Raw genomic sequence first — 27721 nt, forward strand, 5'->3', positions numbered from 1 at the left:
CTACTGAATCCTTCATTATGTCATTCATTATTTGATTTGTGATTACAGGAGGAAACCAGAGAGAACTAATAATAATTTCCTGTACAGGGGATAGTGCTGGATTTGGTATATAGTCAACAGGTGTGGGAACATCTGTAGCTATCCAGCAGTGCTTTCCTGAACAGAACTTCATAAACATAATTAATTCCACTTCCAATGGATTTGACTGTATTGACAGAATAGAATTGGATCTGAAGAATAAACCTCCAAATGCAACTAATAGTTAGTTCTGTAATAAAAAATTCTTATCTCTTGGGAAGCACTTAGAGAATGAACAATTTACAAAATGTCATTTTTTGGTTGAAGTATTATTAAAAAATTAGATAAAATTTTGAAAATTCTTGCTTAAGTTTAAGGAGACAAAGTTTATTCTTTTTATTCTCTAGGTGATCAAAACAATGGAGAAGAACACAGTATTTGTCCTCAACAGTCTGTCCATGAAAGGTAGGACATAATTTACAATCAGTACCACCAGGGACCTAAACTTGAACGTAGGAATGACCCAACCAGTCAATGAATTGTGTTTTGCTTTAACTTTTCCCTTTTCTTTCTAGAAAGAGCTAATTGCTAAGTTGTTTTATGTAAAACATGCCTCTGTAAGGAGCAGAAATAAAAATCATGTTCCGCCCAGCAGTCAGTTTCTTTCAGTCCCTGTTTCCAGAGGAGCCACCTCATTCGATCCCTTTATTTCAAAGGTTTATGTCGCCATTTCTTGGCCAAGTAAGCAATTATAGATGTTAGATTTGAATTATATATGGAGAGTCATACAAGGATGTGCATTTTGGTTTCAGCTGAGCACCTGCCAGTCATATCGCTGCTGTGCGGCTTATTCTAGCAGTTGCTTTCTTTCCTCTCAACTAATATACAAATGCTTGCTTTTCAATTACAACTTGATTTGTCTCCAGAAAGTTACCAAAATAAACTCACGATCAGTGAGCTCATAGAGAAATATTGCCCAGGTGCTCCAGCAAGCAGGGGTCATGACCTTTAGCCTTCTCTCCTACTTACCCTCTCTTCATTCTCAAGAAAGACTTCTCTAAATGAAGTGATTGCCTTTAAGTGTCCTTAGGAATTTGAACAGATTGAAACTGCCTGAAGCCATGGGGTTTACTGAATGGCTTTTAAAAATAGACATTTCAAAGAGCAGGGGAGGGAGCAGAGAAAGGAGACCGCCTTTAAAATGACTTCATAGTTTCTTGGTTAACTTTAGAATATATACACTGAGTGGCCAGATTATTATGACCGGCCAGATTATTATGTCCACCCCATCAGTACAATGAAGTGAATTAGTTATGCAAATAATAATAATAATAATAATAATAAAGCCTTGAGAGTATTTGCTTAGGAAGTTTTCAATATTCAGTGTTTTTGGGTGTGCCAGTGAAGCACTGATGGGGCGGTCATAAGAATCTGGCCACTCTGTATATTAGGGGTACTAATGCTCAGGGGTTGGCTGGGCGGTGTACTGCAGATGCTACTAGTGTGTGTGTGTGTGTGTGTGTGTGTGTGTGTGTGTGGTTACAACCCTGTTAATTAAAAACATTTTATATAGATGAAGGCATGCACCTCTATATATGCATGGCGTGTATTTATCAGTTATATTTATGTCCTACTATACCAACAGATGATGCATATTAAATGCATGTAGAAATAGAAAATTTTAAAGGATGAAATAAATAGAAATTTCAGTATTTTCTTACTATATGCCACTGGGCACTCCTGGAGGGGTATGCTCACCCTACTTTGCAATCCATTGTTTTGGAGAACACAGTGAAATATACCACCCTTGAATACCCTGCAGTCTAGATAGGACCCTGCGTGTGGAGGGGAAGGGGCATTGAACTGCTTGGGAGTACCCAGGGCTTTGCTGTCTTGCTAAGGAGCTTAGGGCTGCCATTTCACTTCCTTGTATTCATTTTTGTCAACTGAACACAAAAGTGACTGAAATCACTTATTTCATTTTGAAGTTCTGGTCCTTGGGAAAAATGACTGTGATCTGGGGAAGCTGGAGAAGGTATTGCAGGGGAGCTGTTGGAAATGGGTAGGATTAGAGAATCAGATAGAAGGAATGAGGTGATGTCCCACTGGAGTAGGGGCAGCTCCAGCAGAGGGCTGACTCAGGGACAAGAGTGGCAAGAATGGGAAATGATGAAGCAGAAAAGTTGGGGGCTGGTGGGAAATGTCTTTGGGCCACATTTTGGAGCCTTCAAAGGGAAGCAGAAAAGTTCAGCTTGATACTATAGCTTAAAATAAGTCCCTTGAGTAATAAGATAATTGTACCTTTTAATTTTTATTTATTTATTTATTTTAAAAATATATTTTTATTGATTTCTGAGAGGAAGGGAGAGACAGAAGCATCAACGATGAGAGAGAATCATTGATCGGCTGCCTCCTGCAGGTCCCCTACTGGGGATCGAGCCCACAACCTGGACATGTGTCCTTGACCAGAATCAAACCTGGGACCGTTAAGTCCACAGGCTGATGCTCTATCCACTGAGCCAACCTGGCGGCGAGGGTAATTGTACCTTTTTAAAAGGAACATTCATGGTAGGGGTGTAGAGGAGGAATTGAAAGGGGCAAAGAGTCTGGAATTATTCTTGTGGCCTGGAAGGTTGGCACATTTGTTCATTTATTCATTTAATTAACCAAGCTTTCAGTCACTGAACATATAATTAATATACACTGAGTGGCCAGATTATTATGACCGGACAGATTATTATGACTACCCCATCAGTACTTCATTGACACTTCCAAAAATACTGAATATTGAAAACTTCCTAAGCAAATACTCTCAAGGTTTTATTATTATTATTATTATTATTATTATTTGCATAACTAATTCACTTCATTGTACTGATGGGGTTTAGGCTCAGTGAATGGGCCCATGAATCAAATTGATATAAGACAGATTAAGAGGAGAAAGGTGTATTATGTATGCACCTGGGGGCCTCAAGGAAAAGGGAGTGAAGATCCAAAGAGGCAGTTAGACCTGTGGGCTTATATATCATTTTAATAAAGGGCAATAAATCTGTGGGGAATTGACAAGACAAAGGAAAAGGGGCTTCTAGGGGTGATAAAGTGTGGGAAGGTAAATATGAGGGAAATTAATGAATGATAGAGCTTATTTTAGTAAGGTGTGTTTAGTAGGCCCATTATCTCCAACTTCAGTGATAAAGATTGTTCTTCCCTTTCTGGTATGAGAGAGAAGGACACCTTCACAAAGGGAAACTTTATCCTTTTTTTAGGTAGATAGGTGGAGGGAAAGGAGCTTCTTATGTATCTGTGGCTTCTCAATTGCTTTCAGATCAAGATAATCCTTATGACAAAGTGACATATTTTGGGGGTGGCATATACTAATCCCTTCATGTTAATTATTCTTTAAAAAATATATTTTTATTGATCTCAGAGAGGAAGGGAGAGGGAGAGGGAAAGGGAGAGACAAATAGAAACATCAATGAGGAGAATCATTGATCAGCTGCCTCCTGCACACCCCCACTGGGGATCAAGCCGGCAAGCAGGGCATGTGCTCTGACCCCGGGATTCAGACTGTCACCTCCTTGTGCATAGGTTGATGCTCAACCACTGAGCGACACAGGTCAGGCTTAATTATTCTTTTTAATGCTCAAATTCATCTTTGGCAAGGAGGAGCCATTGAAGTTTGTTGCTGTTGCCTCTGAAACAACTGGGTAGTCTCAGTAGCTTCCTGGATCTCTGATGTGAGGGACAGAGGTTCCAGGCTCCTCTTGTACATTTCTTGTGTCAGACCCACAATAAGTCATTTCTCCAATGAGCACTGGTTCCTTCTAGTGGGAAATGGTATTTGGAAACCAACATTTGTGCACAACAGGAACTTGCACTAGAGCTTGATTCTATCATTTAGACAACTTGGTCAGAACAGGGCACGCAAATCAAACAAACAAGCAAAAAACCGCCAACAACTTCAAAGTTGTATATATATATATCCTGTATACACAATCTTATAAACCCAGCAGTGATTTGGCACATTGAACTTCCTCTATGGACTGCCTAGTACAGCTAATGAAATATTAGTGTAAAGGTTGATGTGTGGTACACATAAAGATATTTATTTATGACTACCCTATACATGCTGGTCCCAATAGGAATGTTGTGAGCCTCTTCTCATGGTAGCAGTGATGAGCAACTTCCTACAAGAAAAATCTGTATTAAAACTTATGAACCCTGCCATGGTCTAAATGAGTTTGTCCCCGCTCCCATCCCCAAATTTATCAGTTGGTACAAGGAGGATGGTACAAGGAGGTGAGCCTTTGGGACGTGATTAGGCCATGGGAGAGGGGGAGCCTTAATGAACAGGATTTGTGCCCTTATAAAAGAGGCCCCAGAGAGCTAGCTTACCCCTTCCACCATGTGAGGACACAGTGAGAAGTTGGCAGTGTGCAACCTGAAAGGGGGCCTTTGCCAAAACCCAACGATGCTGGCATCCTGATCTTGGACTTCCAACCTCTAGAACTGTGAGAAATAAATTTCTGTTGTTTACAAGTCTGTGGTATTTTGTGATAGCAACCTGAACTAACTAAAACAAGCCCTAAACTGCCTCATGTGTTATTGTAGATTATAAGATAATACACAAAACATTTGGCCTGTAAGAGAGAAGGAATTGTGGGTTAAAGATTTTTTCCATTTATCAAAATATTTCTTAATGATATTATAATGTTTATTTTTTTTAATTAAAAAATTGCAGAATTATAGAAACTATTAAAGAACAAACAAAAAAATCCCAAGTGTTAGAAGAATGAGGACTGTTGATCCCATTGAGAACAGTGTTATCTCATACAAACAGAGGCAAATACCACTGGGGAATTTTTAGAGGGATTTGACCCTGCGCAGTGTGGGAGTTGGCTACATGGTCTTTGTGTCTGTTGGAGAAGCCAGACGGGAAAGTGGATGAAAACAGGGGAGAACAAAGACAAGCAGGAACCACGAATAGGTGCTAGAAACCATGAGGATGGAGTGGATCTCTTATCAGTCTCTCATCACTTCCATCTTCAATGATGTGGGTGATCTTGAGTAGAGCATGCATCTGGCCCAGCAGCTGGAGAAGGTGAGGGAGAATCAGGAAGCAGTGGAGCAGGTTAGGCCTGACTGCTGCCCTGTGTCGATGGATAAAGCCTGCTATAGAGCCTAATTCCCCGACCCTGACATACCAGGGCTGCTGCTTCGCCTCCACCTTCCAAACCTCAAAGTGTCTTTGCAGCCCACCTTGTCGATTGTTTAGTCTTTATCTTCACATGGGAGCGATGCCACATTTCTTTCTTGTTATTCTTTCCGTTGGGCATTACAGCTGTATCATTGTCTCCAGCAAGTATTAAATATTATTCCTTGACTCCCTTATTATAGCAAAGTCACATAATGAGGTCTTTCCTGTGGTGTCACCATTTTGCTATGAGTGGGGGAGACCTGAAGTAGTAAATTATAGTTTTAGCGAAAACACATTTCTCCACTGGGGTGAGGCTATGTGATCACAACACTCATTAGAATGAATAAAAACCCAAAAAGAGAATGCCTGCGCCAAAGGACCAGAAAATGGACCTGCCTGTGAGCTCACTGGAGATGGTGAAGTCCGCAGGCACAGTTTACTGCCGATGCTGACTGGCATACAAGAAGCATGCCATCTCATAAAGACGATGCGAACTTTCAAACATTCTATCAGGTTTTGTAGTTGAGCATAGCAACAATTAAGGTAATCTAATTAGGAATTTACAATACTCCTTAATTCACATCTTAGTGGTGGCCGATGCAGAAGAAATCTGACTGCTCAGAAAGGAGGTTCCAAATCCATGGGAAGGCGACCTCTATTCATAGGTTCCCTTCTGATTCTTAATCCCCTCTCTGTGAGCAATTTCCGCTCTACTGAAAGCTGACTTCTGTTCTGCCCTAACTAGTTCTCTGATCGGACTCAGAGGCTCAGAGCCCCACCTGCGTGTCATCTTGAAATGACAGGATTGGACGTGGATGATTCTTAATGCTTCTAATGGCTTTAACGATTTGTGTGACTATGACAGATGAAATGAGCACTTTCCCATAACCATCAGTTTTCCCTCTTCATGCTGCTGGCAGACAAATTTATGGCCCCATGTGACATATAATTAGCACTAAGCTTATTTCTGGCTCCATCTAATACATACCTTTGTTTTCTCTTTATTATTTCTCTTATCCAATTCTGTTTCAAGCTCTTCCATTGTACTATATATTATCTTTGCAAACTATCTTAATTATACTTTGGAAAACAGCAGGGTATAAATACACAAACATTAATTTCTATTTCATGACACAGAATAAGATATACAGGGCTATAATGAAGAAAATCACTTCCCAACTGTTGAATGTAGAAAATGGATTCCCATGATTTGAGGCCTTCAGTTGAGTTGCAAGCTGTGTTGTGGGGAAGACATTTCAGTGTGAGCACAGGCACAGAAACGGCAAAGAGAATGGCCGGAGGGTCTGCTTTATCTGCCCGCTGCTCTTTGTAGGTCCTTGGCTCTAACCTGATTTCTCTATTTTCTACAAACATGCCAAACTCATTTCCAACTTCAGATTTTTTCTGCTTGCTCTTCTATTTCTATCAGCCTCCTTCTTCCTCCCTAAATCACAAGACCTTCCGTCTCTTACAGAGCATATATTATCAGTACTTCAAGGCTCATTTCCAGCCTTACCCTTCCATCACTGACCATCTCTTCCCTCCCAGGTACATGCTGGGTAAGTCTAAATTGTGGAATTGAGTATTTCAGCTTGTATAATCCAATGCTTTTTTTTTAAAAGCACAATATTTAGTATTTTAAGGGTTGTAAAGGCTACATTTGATGTGGCTTTACTCCTGGATGTGCTATACTTTCTATCACAAAGAGTTGGAGTTCAAAAAATACTCTTTACTTGATCAGTAGTCATAATGAAAACAATGTAAACAAAGGCAAAAGCTCCAAGAGTCTAAAAATATTTTGAAGGGTGGGGGGAGGTGGAGCGGGCAATGATTTAGTGGTCATTGAGAACCCCAATGTTTTCAATGAAAATATGAACTTAGCCACGCAAAAGTGGCTAATAGGTTTGTTTTTGCATCTCACCTAGGTTTCTATGACTGGCAGGTACAGCATGAATGTAAGTGTTCTGCAAACCATGGCTAATTCTGGAAATGCATGTTGTGGCTTGAGGTTAAGTGTCATACCTGAGCTCACACATCCTTTATGACTTCTCCCAGCCCTGGCATGTGAGACTCCAGGCAGCATGGCAATTGCCTGTTTACCTGCTGAGTTGCTGTGTTCTGTGAGCAGAGCCCGGGCCCATCACATCCACCATCTAGACAAGACCCAGAGTCAGATGCAGCACGTTTCCCCAGAAGTGAATTCTGAATCATTTATCAAACCTTCCAGGGCAAAGTCAGCCTGACCCACCAAAAAGAGTTTTCATTTACCCATTAATGGTTTTGATATTTTTGTTGCCAGGCAGATAGCTGTGGGAAGCAGTTTTTGAAACAGATGTCAGGATCCATGGCTTTTTGCCAACACCATCTGACGCCTGCACCCTTGTTTAACATAAGTTGCTATTCCTCCAACAATATTAAGATTGAGATACATTATTCTCTTTATTTGACTTGTTAAACCACAATTCCCCATTGGGACCCAAATTATTTAAACATAGTGAAATTTGAGGATTGGCAGCTGTCTGGTAAACAAAGATTTTGTAGCAATGCAAATCACAGAATTTAGAATAGAAGAAGTTCATGCTTAAGATTAGACTATTACTACAGTTTTGCTTCCAAGATAAATACAGCTTGTGTGTGTGTGTGTGTGTGTGCGTGTGTGTGTGTGTGCGTGTGTGTGTGTGTGCGTGTGTGTGTGTGTGCGTGTGTGTGTGTGTGCGTGTGTGTGTGTGTGCGTGTGTGTGTGTGTGCGTGTGTGTGTGTGTGCGTGTGTGTGTGTGTGCGTGTGTGTGTGTGTGCGTGTGTGTGTGCACATGTGCACCAAGCGGTCCTAGATCAGATTTGCCCAGACCAGTGCTTTATCAAAAAGAAAAAAATATAGACTATTCATTACTAGGACAACTGTATTTTATTAATATTATCATACATTTACAATTCATACTCAAACTACTTTCCAAAGGTATTTGAAGCAACTCATATTAATAACCATATATCACAAGTTCTGATGTAGCCATTACTTTGTGCCAATAAATGTTCTTTACATATTTACTTTTATACATAGTTCATTTTATGTATATCTGTATTTATAAGTGTCTACATTCTATTTATATATATATCAACTTATTTAGCTGTTCTTATTTTACAGTTGAGGAAACCGAGGCACAGATTGGTTAATTAACTACCTCAAAGTCACAGAGCTGGTGAGGGGTAGAGCCAGGATCTATACAAAGAAGTCCAACTTCAGAGCCCAGACCTATGCTTTCTATCACTAAACTGAATATTAGAGACAATTTGATGTTTCACTTACTCTCATCTTCAGAGCAACTGTTCAGCACAGATATACTAGTAATTTCCATGAGCAATCTTTCTCTGCCACTTCTTCCCTCTGCTGAGATAGGTTCCACCACATTTGCCTCCACAGCACTCCATCTTTAATTTCATCATACCACCTATCACCCTGTATAACAAGTGTTCATGCCCTACCAGACTTTGCCAATAGACTCTATATTCCTTGAGGGACCATATATGATTCATTATAGGATCCCATGCACAGATCCTGACCATGTACCAACTCTTTAAATACTGGTTGACTGAATGACCGACTGAGTGAGTGAATGAATGAATGGTTGTGCTCTCTGTGGCTTGGAGTTTTGCCTGCTCTCTCCCACAGCACGCTCAAGAACAGCTTGATAGAATGTGGCTGGCGATGCCTCCCAGGTGCCAGGATTCAAGACTAAGCTTCCAGTAGATAACTTCATGTCTTAACATCATTGCAAGGGAGGAAATGTGTTATATATAACAGGAGAAGCCCTCATTGCAAACAATATATCTGTGTGGTGACTGCAAGCTTTTTTGACAAAAGGGATGAGATGTGTTCAGTAACTTGCAGGAATTTGTTATTTTTCAGCACGTTCCTGACATTTTGGCCATGAGGCATTTTTCTCAAATGAAATGCCAAGAATGTGCCTGAGAGTAACACATGCCTATTGCTTGGGAGCCCATCTGCGTGCTCCTAATGAGGTGTGTCCCCTCAGGTGTGCCCTCCGTGCCCCTCATGCTGCAGCCCAGAGAACACTCACCGTCCCTTCTCTTGTAACCTCAGCTGCACATTCCAGCCGTCAGGAGTTTAAGCCACATTCAGTGATTCCCCCAAATAGACACTGACTAAGCTATCCTAGGAGTGGAGCCATAGAGTCCCCCCAAACATTTGTATCAGGCATTTTGGACTGATACCCTCTCTTCCACTGAGATGTTTCCATTTTTGCCTTGGCTGCCAAAAATTTGATATTTACACTAACTGTGCAATCACAGTAACTATATTTTCATTTTGTCAGTGCAAAAAGGTATGACTTTAGGGTGTGGATTAGTTTGAGGCTGACATAAGGAACATCCATCAGAGGGGACAGAGCTGGAGTGAGGAGGACAGCGAGGGGGCTGTTGCAGCAGTCTAGCCGAGAGGGAATGGCATTGAACTCTGACAGTAGCAAGGGGAATGCCAGAAATGGGTAACTTTAGGAGAGGCCGAGGAGGCGTGAGAACATGGTGAAAGAGTGGGTGAGGGGAATGAAGGAGAGAGCAGGCTGAACACCTGGCTGGGGCACCTGGTGTATGGGAGTGCTGTGGAGTAGGAAGTTAAGGAAAGGACACTACAACCCAAGGCTGTTCTCTGCCTCCAAGGCCCCTGCGGACCCTCGATACAAACAAACCCTGTCCTACCTGGGTACAGGATGCCATGGCCACTTGAGAATCCTTGTGGGCTGATGTAAGACAAACTACCACTGTTCCCAGCTGATCAGTGCTCTGAAATACATCTATGTCTCTTTCCAGAAAGGCTTATGTATTTCTTGAAATTTGCACTTTCTTTTGTTTTCATGTAAACATGGCATGTGGACCCAATTTGACCTCCTCCTGTTTTATTTATTTATGTATTTATTTTTATTGAGATAAAATTCACACAACAAAATTAACCATTTCAAAGTGAACAATTCAGTGGCATTTAGTACATTTAAAGTGTTCTGCAAATACCATCTTTATCTGTTTTAAAAATATTATTATTACCCCCAAAAGGAAACCCCTTACTATAAGCAGTTACTCTCCACTCCTCCACCCAATCACAGAGTGACTGGGGCTGGCGCCGGCAGCAGGTGTGAGCGCTGGGCAGGACCACAGTGCACAGGAGCAAAGAATTTTCAGTAATCACCAGAGACTCTCCCCGATGACAGCGACCGACTGGCACCCTGCCTTGGTCTGGCGCCCCCGCTCACCTGCTCCACCATCCCCTGTGGCCGATGCCCGCCATTTCTGCATGTGCCCCCTGGTGGTCAGTGCACGTCATAGTGACTAGTTGTTCCGTTGTTCTGCCATTCGGTCTATTGGCATATTAGGGTTTTATATATATAGATTTTTCTGACTCCAGTGTAGACTTGAAATCTAGTTTCTTGCTCATAAGATTTAACTTTTATGAAAAACCGAGAAATCTGCCTTTTCAGAGTCAAATGCTCATGATACTTTAAAAATTTCATTAGGTTATTTAGTCATACAAGTGCTGTTACTTGGGTGCATTTTGACATTTTGGAGAATGGAATGAGGAAGAACCATAACTTACCACCCTATGAAATAATGCTGATGAGGATGGTGACACTGGAGGAGACTGAAGCGGATTGGATATGGGAAGCAGAAGTCAGGGAGAGAACGTTCCTGTGCAACTGGGACCCCAGGAAGCCTCCCAGTCACTGAGGGGAGGCACGAGGAAGTCCAGATATACAGGGGAAGATGGTGTGTCCAATGGTGTGGCTGAGTTTGAGGTTAATTTAAAATGTCTAAATAGTCATGGCATAAAAAGGAGACAAATCACCCCTAAAAAGCAGTCCTCTGTGCCTCTAAGTAATTAATGCATCAAGGTAGACCCCCCTTACTTTGAGGGGCATTTGCTGCCTAATTGGGCACTCTGAAGAGGTTGGGTGTAGCTGACTTTCCCCTCCCTAATCTGGAACCGTAATCCCATCTTCCTAGGCTTCTTCTGTCAACCCCTAGTTTTCTGCATGGGTTGCCTTTGGAGGCATATCAAGCCCTCCCACAAATTGCATCTTCAGTGACCTGCTGTGTTTTAAAGTCTGCCTCAGCAGATTATATTTTCCCTAACTCTCACTAAATGCACAATTACACGTACCCAACTTCCATGATGCATTAAACTGAAAAATTCTAATATATTTTACCAAAATAATGTTTTGCTGCATTAAAAAAAATAATGCAGGGCAAAAGATGAATCAAAATAAAGAGCTCAAGGATGGAGAAGTGGTGGTAGCTAGATTAGTTGTGAGCATGGAATCCATTCAAATATAGATCTAAGAGGAAACAAACAGGAGAACGATGGTTTATGCAAGTATTTCAAATTCTGAAGCACTAACTACATATAAAAATAATATAGAGCAACAAAATTGAGGAGGGATGGGGAGACAGGAGGAGGTGAAAGAGGTCCTCACCTTTTCTTTCTTAAAATATTTTTGATTTCAGAGAAGGGAGAGGGAGATAGATAGAAACATCAGTAATGAGAGAGAATCATTGATTGGCTGCCTCCTGCAAGTTCCCACTGGGGATCGAGCTTGCAACCCAGGTATGTGCCCTAACCTGGCATTGAATCATGACCTCCTGGTCCATAGGTCAACGCTCAACCGCTGGACCACTCTGGTCAGGCTCCTCATCCCTTTTAGAGGGAAACCAATCCAAACTGTTTAAAAATAAAACATGTATTTTAAACTGTCAGCAACAATGATGACTCTAGGCTGCTGATGACTTAACAATTTCTTCCTTAATCTTAGATGACAAAGAAACATTTGTCGAAAATTCTGTCATTTTCTCAGTTTTACTTTATTTCTTTTCCCTTTATTAAATGCATATAAAATGAGATTAAATATTTTAAGATGGTACACACTGCATGATTTTATTCTAATGAAATCATTAAGTCTTTGTAGCTACTTCTCTCTCTATCATATTTTTATTCATTTCTTATCCCCCCTCCCAGTTTTATTGAGATGATATTGACATACTAGTGGCCTGGTGCACAGATTCATTCACATTGAAAGGAAATTAATTAGAAGAAAGATTTGTATGGTAATTATGTTACTGCAAAAAACTACATGTGAAAATAGTATATATAATACTAGTATAGTATTATAAAATTAAAACGTGCGTGCTATTGGCACCAGCGAAAGCTTATATGTCTGGTGCATGCGCGAGTCAACATTTATTTTTAAATTGCCAGTGCGCATCATATGTACCGGCCAGACGTATGGTCAGTCACTCAGCCTTTTATATATATTGATATATAGATAACACTTTTTATCTGTATGTTTTTCAAAGAGATTTTATAATAATAATATTTGTAGACTCTTAACATGGCTTCTAGTTGGTAAAATTTGGGGTGAGTTATTTTTTTACTCAAAAATTTTCTGTACTGCTAAGCTTTTTATGCTCTTATTACAAATCTAAGTATTGCTCAAGAAGATAAAGTTAGATGACACTCATATGAATTCAGATTTTTAAGGTTAGCTATTTTTAAGATTACATTTAAAATTCCTGAGTGCATTTGGGATTTTATATAACACTAGAGGCCCGATGCATGAAAATTCATGCAAGAGTAGGCCTTCCTTACCCCAGTTGCCAGCACTGGCTTCCCTCCAGTACCTGGGACCTGGGCTGCCTCACTGGCTTCTCTCTGGCACCCGGGACCCGGGCTGGCTTCCCTCCGGCCCCGGCTTTGTCAGGAAGGACGTCTGGAATGACATCCAGAAGACGTCCAGTCTAATTAGCACATTACCCCTTTATTATTATAGATCATGTTATGAAGACCATTTTACTACTTCCCAGTATTCATCTGAAAGGAAGATTTTTCAAGATTGCTATATGTTTGCAAACACTGCTGAGCTCACAAAACATTTAATCTTGCAGGTTACATTTGATTAATTAGAAGTGTGGGCCTTCTTCTTAAGTTTCATAGTTTCTCTTTAATAACTATTGGATTTATATTTCCAATACAGAATCCCAGCCCAAAGGGAGGACCATCACACCACTGGTTTTATTGGTCTTGGAGAACAGTAAGGCCATTGAGTGTACTGAGAGAAACAGAAAAATCAGAGCATGTTATAATGTGATGCCTGGATCTGGTGTAAAAGAAGAAAAACAAATGGGAAATTAAATATAAACTGTGCTGAGATAATAAGAGCTCTGGTTGAATTCCCAATAACTAGAACATTTGTTTGGGTCTGACATATGAGACTTAACATGATACTTTATGACTACGTTTACATTTGAATGGAAGGAATCATTTTAAGAAGGAAACTGAAATTTTAATTAATGCAGTTTCAACTTCTGTGGCAGAAGTTTAATCTCTCTTTGGTCCTTGTATTATTTCTCTTCTTTCCTTCTCTCTGGCTATCTCCCTCATCTCCCCTTCTTCCACCTCACCCTCTCTCTTCCTCTCTCTTTTTCTTTCTTTAAGTGCAGTTTATGGCATTATTTACTTAGCAGATCCTGACAGATGCGAGCGATGCCCTAACACCATGCGTCTGAGTCAAGCTTCAGTGTGCTCTAACCCCAGTGTTTACGCTGCCCATTAAAGGCATCACTTTTTGGAAATATATAGGGAGTTAAATGATCTCTGACAGCTGTGAACGGCAGGAAAAAAAGGACTCTATTGTTCAAAGAGCTGCCTTTAATATTGAGAAGCCCTCGCTAAACATTGGAGTCTGAAGTATGGCAAATGTTAATTGGCCGTAAACTTAGCAAGAGCTGGCTTTCCTCCCTACCCTCTTACCTCCTCCTCCAGCTCTCTCCCTCATTGCCTATTCCAGCGTTGTAGTTTCTAAATATGACACTTCCCATTTGCTTTGTAAACTCACCTCTGATCTCTCTTTTGGAAATGTTATTTTCTCCCAGCATCTTTTTCTTTTTAGAAACAAATAGTGTACTGCTCAGACTAATGAGGCAAGAAAGCAAAAGTTTTGAACCTTCAGGAGAACCAAGATGGCGGCATAGGTTAACGCCGGAGTTTGCCGCCTCGAACAACCATTTCAAAAGTGAAACTAAAAGACGGAAGGGACATCACCCAGACCCACAGGAACGCTGGCTGAGTGGAAGTCCTACAACTAGGAGGAAAGAGTAACGATGTTAATTGGCCGTAAACTTAGCAAGAGCTGGCTTTCCTCCCTACCCTCTTACCTCCTCCTCCAGCTCTCTCCCTCATTGCCTATTCCAGCGTTGTAGTTTCTAAATATGACACTTCCCATTTGCTTTGTAAACTCACCTCTGATCTCTCTTTTGGAAATGTTATTTTCTCCCAGCATCTTTTTCTTTTTAGAAACAAATAGTGTACTGCTCAGACTAATGAGGCAAGAAAGCAAAAGTTTTGAACCTTCAAATGCACAGTCTATGGAAATCCTTGGCTTCACTGATAAGCTTCCCAGATACTTCTGCCTTTGTAAGTCGTCAAATATCCGTTTCCCTCTAGAGCAGTGGTTTCCAACTGGTGTGCCACAAGAATTTTTAACACATGCACCACCTGGCTATTTAGTCAGGAGCACTGACCTCTGTTCCCTTAGATTGTCAAATAAAAAAATGACAACAGCTAACACTAAAATAGCCATATGGTGTGAATGAATCAAAAGCATACCTATTTTTTTTTGTCAGATTGGAAAAAAATATAATACGTTTTTTCGTGTGCTGCAGAATTTTAGTGATTAGTTTATGTGTGCCATTGGATGAAAAAGATCGAAAATCGATCATAGTGATTTTCAAAAGCAAACTGTATTTATTCCTGGGCTGTCTTCTGGATAGTCTGCCAGGGTAATAAGAACAGCATAGGAGCATTAAGTCAGTCAGAATGGAAGAGAATCCCATAATTGGTGGTGGTGTTCTTTCTACCTCTAAGTTTCTTGCCAATCGCTTCCCTTACCTTAATCCTACCGGTCCTATGAGGCCCAGTTCAGGTCCCACCCTGTCATACTTTTTCTGACTTCTCCAGTTGACACCAAGAGCTTTGTTTTATGACCAGCAATTGTGGTGCCTATAATAATGAAACACTCACCTGTTTTGTTAGTCTATGCGTATTTCTGCCAGAATTTAGATTTCATTTAACTTTACTATTTAAAAAAATAGATTTGTTGAAAGTGTTACTAAATATGGCTGAATATTCACATGCTGCACAATTAGTACAACTCCGAAGAGTGTGCCTTGATTTTTGGTTGTATCATTTATAGTCATTGTCTTTGGAATTTGTAACATACAATTAAGTGCTGAGTGATGTAAGTTTGTTGATTAATATTTTGATTGGCCTCCTGGGCTGGGCACTGCTACATATACATTTTTGTGCATTAGTTTGGTTTCCTTACCAAGGTGGAAAACTTCTTAAGGATTGAGATCAGGGCACACAGTTTTATCTTCCCTTCTCCCCCTCAGAGCCAGTTCAGAGCCAAGCACTTTGTAGGTGCTTGATCCATAGTCTAAGCCAGGGGTGGGCAAACTTTTTTTTTTTAATTGCTTAAAATATTACAAAGGGTATTACATATGTGCTCTTTTTTTTCCCCGCCCTTGACAATCCCCTGGCCTCCCCTAGCCCCAAGTGTCTTATGTCCATTGGTTATGCTTATATGCATACATACAAGTCCTTCATTCTAGGGCCACAATGGGTTCTTAAACTGGACCGGAGGGCCTGAACAAAAGCATGGATAGAATGTTTGTGTGAACTAATATAAATTCAAAGTAAACATCATTACATAAAAGGGTATGGTCTTTTTTTTTTTTAATTTTATTCATTTCAAATAGGCCAGATCCGCCGGCTGGCCGTAGTTTGCCCACGGGCCGTAGTTTGCCCACGGCTGGTCTAAGCGATCAGAGTGGATGTTTTCAAGCTGGAAGGGAGCTTAGAAATCATCAATGTCTCTTCCACATTGTATTTAATTAGTATATTTACTGTTGTCTTAAATTCTTTCATGGTTCGATGCAAAAAAACCAATTTTATTTAGTTTTAATTACCTGAAAAAAAATTCTGCCCAATGTCCAAGTCTCAATTTATGAACTTCCTTTTGGTGGAGCTTTCCTGACTTTTCTTGGTGACTCATTTGCTCTTCTTTCCAGGCTGCCATTACACTATCACGATGGCCTACCTACCCCTCATTATGGGTTATATAACTTGATATGTTAATTCTTGGTCTCCTCACTAGACTTAGTCAGCTCCTCCAGGGGAGAGACCATGCCACTGAATTTTGTAAGCTGAACCCCGATGCTTTAAATAAAAGAGTTGGTCAAGCAATTATCAAAGAACCCTCTCCCTGTGTTAGGCATAATGGGGAGAAGAGGGTACTGGTGATGGAGCTCTTGGGGATTCATCATTCTCTCTCTCTCTCACACACACATGTACACATTCTGCCTACCTCTACAAAGAATTGCAAAGTAGCTAAGAAAAGATGACAGAATTAAAAATAAAAACTAACTTCCCTACTTTTTTTCATATAACACAAACAATATAAACGGATTGAAACACATTTAAATAATGCAGAGGTACATAGTTAAAAGGAAAAGTTTTTTCTTGCTCACTACATTTCCAATCCCAGAAATAAGTACTGTTCACAACTTTGGGGTATATCATTCTAGAAAGTTTTGGAGTGCTCATGCAACTCGCCACAAACAAATATGCATTAAAAATTAAACCAACTATTATATTGTTCCGCTATCTGCTTTTTTCAACTGTATGACATAGACATATTAACACATCTAGGATGAACTCATTAAATTTAATAGAACCATAATTTGGAATGTTGTAAGACTGATTTACCATTGACTATTGATTAATATTTAGTTTATCTGCTAGAATTCTATTAGCAAATATAATTTAATAATATTTAGATCTTTGCTAAAATTTGCTAAAGCATATCAGAGAATATATATTTTAATGATGATTTTTATTTTGATTTTAATATGTTTTATTGATATTTTACAGAGAGGAAGGGAGAGGGATAGAGAGTTAGAAACATTGATGAGAGAAAAACATTGATCAGCTGCCTCCTGCATACCCTACTGGGGATGTGCCCGCAACCAAGGTACATTCCCTTAACTGGAATCGAACCTTGGACCTTTGAGTCCACAGGCTGAGCCAAACCGGTCAGGGCCAGAGAATATATTTTTATACACATCTTTATGTGTATCCATGATAATCATATTTCTGTAGTATATGTTCCTAAAAGTGCACATTTAAAATTTCAATGAACACTGAAGGAAGGTCATACTGATCTACACTTCCACCAAGACTGTACAAGGGTGTCTATTTCTTTACACCAGCACTATGACTGAGTAAACTTCATCTTTACAATTTTTGCTACTTTGATAGACTTTTCTGTTGGTTGAAATATTGTTTTGTATCTGAGCCAAGTCCCATCAAGGCTTCTTTAAAAATAATGAGTTGCATCATTTTCTTAACAAGGGAAAAGAAAAGGCTAATCAGTAAAAGTGATACGGAGGGGAAAATTGGCATGCACACGTTAAGTGATTTAGGCCCCTTAGCAAGTGAGGGCTTCCTGCATCAGGCACAGACCTGGCTGATATATTTAATTGGGAATTGGGTGGGAGTTGGGCTACAATCCAAGCAGAGCAAGCCCTCAGGGAGAGGGGGCAGGCTGAATACCTGAGCTGAATACAAAGGTCTCTGGGCAAAGCTGTCCCTACTCTTGACAAAAACCTATTAAGGAGAATGACAAAACCCACATCACTGTTTCCCAACTCATTAATTCCTGTCACTAGAGAATGTAGAGTTTTTCCCCCCTATATCTCTAGTCCCAGGCAAAAGCGTGCTTGTAGCTTGTGGGGGCCACTGAGTGAGCCTTGCTGCTATGGGAGGCTGTGGAGTGGAGAGCTGGGTGAGGCATCCTTGTAGTAAACAGGTGGGACAGTCATAGACTGGGTGGTAGAAGGAACCTGTCAGTCTGTGTCAATCAATCCTCATGTTTTGCAGGACGGAAGTGATGCTCAGAAACCCTGACTTTACTGGGAAAATTATGTATTTTTAATGACAAAGCCTGACTTGAGCCCCAGGCCTCCTCCTCCAAGATCAAATGCTTTCCCTTGTCAGGCTCTCTAGCTTGATGGAGAACATACGAGTCTGCTCCAGCTGCCATAGCAAAATACTACAGAGAGTGGCTTAAACAACAGGCATGTATTTCTCCCCTTTCTGGAGGCTGGAAGTCCAAGATCAAGATGTCAGCAGGGTTGGTTTCTCCTGAGGCCTCTTTCCTTGGCTTGCAGATGGCTGCCTTTTTGCTGTGCCCTCACATGGCCTTTTCCTCTGTGTGCACGCATCCCTGGTGTCTGTGTGTTCAAATTCCTCTTCTTGTAAGGACACCAGTCATATTGGATTAAGACCAATGCCAAGGGCCTCATTGTAACACAGTTACCTTTTTAAAAAGCCTTGTCTCCAGATACAGTCACATTCTGAGAAACTGGGAGTTAGGACTTCCACATGTAGATTTGGGCGGGGGGGACACACAATTCATTCCATAACAGAATGTGACAAGGGCCATCAAGAGCATGGGAGGGAGATTCTGGCCTGTAATTTGTGCAGTCACTGACTCAATGTATAAATGATCACTCTGTATCTCCAGCCACAGTTCATTGTCTTTTGTCTTGGAGATGATCTCCCTGTCCCCGCCTCAGTAGTAGGTTATTGGAAGGCTACCCAAACCCCACAAGGGGGATGATGTTGCTGACTCTCCATGTTGGCTACTGCTCTCCAGACATACCTGTGGGGAGGAGGAGAGAAGGACGTCGCATGAGAATCTATAAGACATAGTGATCTTTAAAATTATCTGGGATGTTCCAGAGAGAAATCCTAACTTCCAATCCTAATTTCTTTGCGTTTTGTACACCCTGTACTTCTTTCCCTCAGGAATGTACTTCATACTAATTTGCTTGGAGCCATGGACCATTTTTTATAATGCTCTTTCCCATCATAAGCACTATAATCTCCCTCTATGTTTATGATATAATACATATACCTCCCAAGAAAAACAGCAGTTACAAAGGCCAGTGAGGGTCTGACCGCAAGGGCAATCGAGGATCACAGCTGGAGTGGAACAGTGCTTGTAGAAGAAAGGTTGAAGCAGCAGTCATTTTTGAGAAACAACATGATTTGGATGTGCCAGAGGCCCCCAGTGGTGCAGACGCCTCCAAATTTCTGTTGAGAACACTGATCTTTTCATTTTGCGAGGCTTACGAGTACAGTTTTCTACTGACCCACGTGGCATTAATGTCACATGAGAATCATGAGAAGCATGAGAATCCAGCTGCTTTGTCTTGAATGGATCCAAGCCTCAGTCCTGGGCAACTGTGGTGGCCGCAGCAGGGACGTCCTGGCATGGTGCTCCTCGCACCAGTGCTCTCCTCCTCTGACCGCCGGTATCCTCCTCCTGCCAAACATGCAGAAGAAAAGGAATGAGCATCTGGCTGTCTTAATGGGTTCAGGGGAAAATGTATCCTTGAAGGTTATCTAGATCCTCTTGAAGACAAAAATGATTGGCCTGAGTAAGGTTATCATTGCCTCAGTTTTCGTATAGTTTCAAAACATATGTATGTTAGTGTGCATGTGTTTGATTTTTTTTAATTTAAAGATACAGTCCCAGCTCCTTGACTTCACACTTGTGGGTGGTTTGAGCCGATGTCAGGAGGGGGTGTTAGACACAGCTGGAGAACCACAGGACGGCAGCTGGGTGGATCTCATCTGCTCTGGTTGCCTCCTGCAGCTTTTAACTTATGGATTGAGGGCCCTGCCAACCTCTCAGCTGCAGGGAAGGTTATGGTTCACCATCACTGGGTTCCGGTCACTTAGTTCCTACTCTCGTAACGCGATGACTAGGAGGAGATAATAATGACTTACACTCGAAGTGTGGATGCGGGCATGTGTGTGGGTAGACACATTGCACAAAGGGTATGGAGGAGGTGCCTAGCAGGCCGTCACTCACTACCCTTGTGATCAGAGGTGGTTGGCACAGGGAGCCAATTCTGCTGGCCTGTGTCTGGGTCCTGCTCTGTGGCTCCCTGGCTCACTATGACCTCATTCAGCCTCTGACGTTAGTTTCCGCATCTGTGAAATGGGAGGAATTTCTATCATGCTTATCTCCTGAGGTTGTTGTGAAGATTAAGTGAGAATTCATTTTCAGTTCAGGAACTGTGTAAAATATCTGTATATATGCACATCTACATATGTATGTCTACTTATATATGTAAGTAGTTAAGGTATATGTATATGTATGAATTATTCTTGTTATTTTACGTGAAATGTGACGTTAATAAGGGATTAAGATAGGGGAGAAAAATTTGAGTTTATGATTCAAATTCCCAAATGATCCATATTAGCGGGAGGAGGGTACAGTGAGGATATGACTTCACTGTGGTCAGAGGCCTCATGAAGTGAAGCATGTGTGGCCCATGGATTGTTGTAGTTTGTTTTGCAAAATCACATTCCTTGACATCTAGCTTTTAAAAGATGAAATGTTTTCCTGATGAAAAGTTTTTCTTAATAGTCGGTTAGAAATAACAAAAGAAGCATCTAAGCGTGTGCCCTCCAATGAGCTTCACGAGGTCCGTCCTCCTCCTCACCTCTCAGAAAGATAGCAGTTATTATTCCAGAACAATCCAAACCAGTGTTCACCCCTTTTCCTAAATTAAATCTACTCCTCTCTCCTTCCCCACCATTTTTTCCTAGTTAGGATTTAACTGTTAGTGACTGGGATGTGCAGTCTGCGTTTGTCTGCTGGTGCTTGGATGGAATGTGAGCAGTCAGGGGTCAGGGACCATAAGGGGGCACTTATGCAGGGGTGGAGGGTCTAGATTACCTTAAAATGGTCTCCATCCGGGCTTCGCTGTGGTTCAAGGAAGGAGGACATAGCTCTTTGTGCACGTGGTCAGTGCCCACAGCAAGACTGTGGAAGACAGGCCAGTTCTGGATTCTCTTTGGGTTGGTCTCTGGAGCAGATGCAGAGCTGATTGCTAGACTTCCTGTGGGGGTGAGGTATGGGTAGTCCAACCTGGAGAGAGCCAGGCAAGCTTTAGTGTTCTTCAAAAAGGGAAAAAGCTCACAGGAGTTTCTGGGAACTCTTTTCTACTTCATTGTTATTTTGTTTAATGTTTTTTTTTTTTTAATTCAATCCACCCCAGTGGGCATTTCTTTCTTTTCTTTTCCCCTCTCGAAACATGACTTCATATTACATTTTATTTAATGATTTCCTCCTATGTATCCCCCCCCTGCCCCCCCCCACACACACACAAAAGTATTGGAATGGTTTACTGAGACACTAAAAGAGAATAAACTAAATAAATAGAGAAGCCATGGTGAATGGGGAGTAGAGTGAAGGCCAAGTGAAGACTCGATATGCAGACTTGCAGAGCCCATACATTTGGCTTGGAGTTATCTTTGGTTCTCCAGGGAGACACTTTGGCTTCCCCTTGGCTTCCCACTGTCTGGTGTCCTGTGTAGGGCCCAAAGGTGTTCATGAGCTGCTTGGCCCATAAAGGTCTCTGCTCCATCCTCCATGCCCTCTCTCTCTCTCCCATGACTGCTGGTCAGATGCTAAGGATCTGGTAGAAGACAATGAAACACAAGGGAATGGCAGGGCCACAAAAAAGAAAGGGCCTGGATCCCTGAATTACTGTGTGGAAGAGAGCTGCCCTCTGACGAGGAATGCCTGTTGGGGGCTTGGGGGGAGCTCGAAAGGGTCAATGGGAAAGAAAGGGGACATATGTAATACTTTCAACAATAAAGAATTATTTAAAAATAAATAAATAAAAGGGAGGAAAAAAGGAATGCCAGTTGGAACTTTATGCAAATTAGAAATAAACTTCTGTTGTGTTTGGAATTGTTTGGTGAGTAGTTAGCCTAGCAGATGAATACATTTTTCTTTGAGCAGCCTTGAGGATCATCATGAGCTTGAGAGACAATCAGAATCATGTTTGCTGTAAGCCTCCACCTGGTAATCTGGGATTCTAGGGCCCTTTGAGCCTATCTTTCCCTGATGCCCCAGCTGGTGCCATGGCCTCCTTGAGACAGATTTCTGGTCTGCACTGAAATTTCCCTTGATTCCTGCTTATTTTTTTTGCCCATCTAGAAGTGGAGAATAATTTTTTTCCTGAAGTGACCAGAGCTTTTGCTTTCACGTTGTATATATAGATTGCCAAGGTGTTATGACTTTTTGTGGGTCGTGTTTTCTTTCCTAGCACATTTCCCAGGACATTACTTCTGAAATTGTTCTGTGGAACACTGGATTATCACTGATGTCAACAGACATGTGGGGATACAGAAGGGTTTTGTGGTCAATGATGTCTGAGGAAAAAATAGATTAGATGAAATTGACTATTCTTTTTTTAAAAAAATATATTTTATTGATTTTTTTACAGAGAAGGAGGGAGAGGGATAGAAAGTCAGAAACATCGATGAGAGAGATCGATCAGCTGCCTCCTGCACACCCCCCAGTGGGGACGTGCCCGCAACCAAGGTACATGCCCTTGACCGGAATCGAACCCAGGACCCTTGAGTCCTCAGGCCAACGTTCTATCCACTGAGCCAAACTGGTTCGACGAAATTGACTATTCTTAAGTGCAGGACTTCTCAGAGCTTTTAAACCTTCTGGTGCAGCGGTTCTCAACCTGTGGGTCACGACCCCTTTGGGTGTCGAACAACCCTTTCACAGGGGTTGCCCAAGACCATCGGAAAACACATATATAATTACATATTGTTTATAGTAGCAAAATTACAGTTATGAAGTAGCAACGAAAATTATTTTATGGTTGGGGGTCACCACAACATGAGGAACTGTATTAAAGGGTCGCGGCTTTAGGAAGGTTGAGAACCACTGTTCTAGTGAAAGAGTTGGAAACTGTGGCCCATAGGCTAAATCTGACCTGCCACCATTTTGTCAATAAAGTTTTATTGGAACAGAGCCATGCCCATTCCTTTGCAAGTTCTCCGTGGTTGCTTTGCCCCAAATGGTGGAGGTGAGAAGCTACGACAGAGACCAGATGGCCCACAAAGCAGAAAACATTTGCAATCTGGCCCTTTGAGAAAAAGTTTGCCAATCCTTGTTCAACAGGAGGAATACACACTTATGTTACCACAAATCCCTTTCTTCCTTGGATCACCTATTAACCTCTTGGGATTTTCAAGTATTCTTAGAAAAATGTACATCCTAGAGTTTGAAGGCTCTATAATACCCTTTATCTCTACCTCCAGTTCCAAACTCAGACTTGTCTTTGGTTGCCCAGGAGCCAGCACCCCAACTTCTTTCACAGCAAGTTTCTTTGCCATCTCTGCAGTCCCAGGGGATATACGTTTTGCCTAATTCTTTTCTAAATCTTGGGGTTTTGAATGACCATGAGCTAGGAACGCTGTCTCCCACTTCTCTGAATGGTAACCTTCTGGAGGTGGCAGGCTTGCCAGTGTCCCCACTTCACAATGACAGAAGGGCACTGGGACCTGATGGGACACAAGCTGCCTGCAGCCAGTGTGTATGGTCGCATGGGAGGCAGCCTCCAGCACCCAGGAAGGCTCATTCCTACTCCCGGGCAACTCTAGGTGTGCAAATAGCTCAGGGAAGGCTCATTTTAAAGCCTGATTTGTAAATAATCTAAGACCGAAGACAGAGCAAGTTAAATATTTATTTGAAGATTATGTCTCTAAAGAGGGATTGTTGAAAATTAGTGTGTGCTTTGCCATCCTCACTTCCCCTCCCCTGCCTGAGGGCACATTGTTTTTATGGCTGTGTGACAGCCAGACAAGCCTCTGTAGATTTAGTGGTTGTTTGTAGTGGCATTTATGTGTTTGAATGAGCTGGGCAAACAGGAGGGCGGGGGTGGCGGGAGTTAATGAACTCTGCGAATCCCTTCGCTAACACTTCCACGCTCGGGAAATGCCGGTAAAAGAACCATTCACAGGGTTTTACAAAAGAAGTCCTTCCCCTAACGTGGCAGAGGTGGAAAGCACAGCAAATCGGTGCTCCTGTGTTGTAGTCAGGGTCTCAGAGGGACAGTGTGGCTTCTGGGCTGAAAATAACTGCACTGGGCACTGCATTGCCAAGGTGCACAGCAGAGGGCAGGTCTGCAGGCACCTTTTCTCTCCCTGACCTGCCATTGGCCCTGTGGGGCAGGGAGGTCAAGAACATGCAGGCATTTGCTCTCTACCTCTTCCTAGGTTTCCTCAGTTCTGGGATGCTACTGGTGGTTCCTCTAGGTCAGGGGTGGGCAAACTTTTTGACTCGAGGGCCACAATGGGTTCTTAAACTGGACCGGAGGGCCGGAACAAAAGCATGGATGGAGTGTTTGTGTGAACTAATATAAATTCAAAGTAAACATCATTACATAAAAGGGTACGGTCTTTTTTATTCAATAATTTTATTCATTTCAAACGGGTCGGATCGGGCCCGTGGGCCGTAGTTTGCCCACGGCTGGTCTAGGTCCTGACTGTGGTACTCTCTTCTCCATCTTTTTCCCAAGGTACCATCACACCTGTTTTTTTCTGTCACCCCAAGACACCCATTCTTGCTCAGTAGCCCGCTCGCTCCTCACACTTGGAAGAAGAATGGGAGGAGCCCCTTTTGCTGTGTACAGGCTCCCTGCATCGCCTCGTTCTCCTCTGTGACTCCATTTCCCACTATATGGCCTCTTGCTCTGTGTCCAGCTCCCCAAAAGCTCCTGTGAGATGGCTTCAGCTTTTGGGCTTTGGTGACTCCTCCTCCACTCACTGTCCCTTCAGCCTCAGGGGAGGTCTCAGCGTCCTGCTGTTCTCATTTCTAGGTTTCCTTAGTACCTCCGGATTGGTTTCTCAGCACTTCCATCATCTCTTTGTTAACTCCCTGTATTTAATTCCCCATGTAGGAAACCTGGGCACATTTCTGTTTCCCTTAATTGACCCCGAATAATCCAGTTCTCCAGATAGGTTTCTGGCTTAATTTCTGCTGTGAGATTCAAGCCATATATGTAACAGCAGCACCTGACAAGTGACTGGCTGAAATGCTGTCATCTCATACGTTAGGAGGTCCCAGTATCACTATTGGCCTTCCCAAGGCCCTTCCTCTCTCAGTGGTTATGGTCTCCCAGCTCTTCTGATGATCCAGCCTCAGATTCCAACATTCTCCACTACTCTTTCCTCTCGTTGCCCCCTCATTCAACACGTGGCAAGTCCTCTCACTGACAGTCCCCATGTGTCCACAGCCACACCCTCCTGTGCGTCCCCACTGCCCTGCTTTAGGCCATTGTCTGTTCTCTTGCTGCAAAAGCCCCTGCTAGTCTGGCCTTTGGTCTCTCCCCGACTTCCCGTCCACATATGTGCTCCTGGAGCGACACTAGTCCAACAATTCCATCCTATCCACTGCCGACAAAAATAAAAGCTCCAACCTGTCACGGCAAATGATCTCCCCTGTCACTAGCTCATCCACACAGCCTTGCTCCCAGCAGGCGGCACCGCTCACCGTTTCCCAGGCACATCCTGCCTTTCCTGCATTCAGCCAGGTCCCTCCTCCCAGAATGCCCTTTCTTCTTCTTTCTACCTATCTTCAAGGCTTGGTTTAATGCCAGCTCCAATCGAAAGCCTCTCCTAATCCTCCTATCTGGAACTAATCTCTCCTTCCTCACTGCTCCTGCATTTCTTTGTCCAACTCCTTTGCCTCTTATCACATGCGGGCTTCTAGCTACATCGCTTAAGTCACCCCAGACGGCAAGGTTTTGGGAAGAGCTGCTTGTTGGTATTTACAGTCCCTATCAAATCGTTGATACTCAGTGGAGACTGAGTGGGAGCCATGTTATTGCCACTCAGTACATTTGACTGCATATTACAGAAATGCTTTCAATATATTCAATCTATTTTCTCAAAGAGATTGCTAGTTTTCTTGGAAATAGTCCTTGCTTTTCTTTTTTAACCCAGTTTCCTAAAGATAATCAGCAAGAATTAATCATTTATGAGACTCATTTTCCATTATTTGTTGAGTGTCTATCACAGGCATGTGTTAAGTGATTTACATACTTAATTTAATCCTCTCCAGAGGGATTCCCTTCACTCTACAGGTGAGAAAAACTAGGGCTCATAGAGAGTAAGGAGTTTCACCAGCATCACATAGCAGGTAGGTACCGAGGCAGGATCTGAACCCAGGCCTCAGTGATTCAGAAACCTACACTGTGAAAGGGAGAGGTTCCTTACCTCCAGCTTGGGAGAGGCTGATGCACCTGATGAGAAAAGACACAGTTTGCATCCATGGAGCAGATGATAACTCCCACCTCTTGGTTACTCAGAGCCTAGGGCAGCCGTGGGCAAACTACGGCCCGCGGGCTGGATCCGGCCCGATTGAAATGAATAAAATTATTGAAAAAAAAGACCATACCCTTTTATGTAGTGATGTTTACTCTGAATTTATATTAGTTCACACGAATACTCCATCCATGCTTTTGTTCCGGCCCTCCGGTCCAGTTTAAGAACCCATTGTGGCCCTCGAGTCAAAAAGTTTGCCCACCCCTGGGCTAGGGACTGCCCCTCTGTCCTGGATTTCCCTGGACACTGGTGAGGCATGCACCTTGATTCCTCTCTACTCTGGCTGCGTCTACAGTCACACCGATTGCCTCTGACTTCCAGCCTAGTTCTCTGGCCTGCCCCGGACTGTTGACCCCACCCTCACCCCCAGATAGGCGCAATCATTCTAATTCTTAGTAGCTCAATGATGGAAGAATGTTGGTCCTTATAAGAGGCACGGGAGATGTCACCTTTGGCCTCCCCAGAGGTGGATTCTGGCCCCAGGACTGGTGCTGTGCCCTGCACTGTCAGAAAATGAGATGAGCGGTGGAATTTCTGGCCCAGCCTCCATGGAGGGTCTGAGCGGCTAGAGCTGTTGCCAAGTCTTTCCTGGGTCTCTCTTGCCTGCCAAGTTGGTTGACCTTTGGGGCTTGGTGAAAGGGGTAGCTTTTAGGTAAGCTATTTTCCAGGGCTTTTGGATTCTCTTGCTTTCTTTCCCCTTTGGTTTTTCTTTTCAGAGACTCTTAGCTTCTTCATTCATTGCCAAGAGTTGCAATGCATTGAGGCATATGTGCCTAGAGGCTCTGAGCTCATTAATAGGAATCTTGTGAATATAAAAGTTCAAACACAGTAACAACAGTGAACTGACTCCCCTTTTTCACTTCATTTTAGATGATCCTCACTGTCTTTTCTTCTGTCTCAAATGTCTGTTGCCTTTTCCTCCTCCCCCCCTCTCCGACCTTAGTTTCTGGCTTTCCGTGTTTCACCCTCCCTTTACTCCTCTCATCTTCTCTGTTGTCTTTTATCTTCTCTCTTTACAGGCAAAAAGGACACAGCTTCTCAGCGTCTGCCTGTCAGACTTCTTGGCCCTCTGGCTGGAAAAGTTGTGGAGCTCTCAGGAGTCCCTGCGAGGCTGGCTCCAAAGATCCCTCACCTCTCCGCACAGACACAGGGAGCAGCGAGCAGGCCTTCCAGGCACA

This window comes from Myotis davidii, unplaced genomic scaffold (assembly GCF_000327345.1).
Source record: "Myotis davidii unplaced genomic scaffold, ASM32734v1 scaffold556, whole genome shotgun sequence".
NCBI classification, from domain to species: domain Eukaryota; kingdom Metazoa; phylum Chordata; class Mammalia; order Chiroptera; family Vespertilionidae; genus Myotis; species Myotis davidii.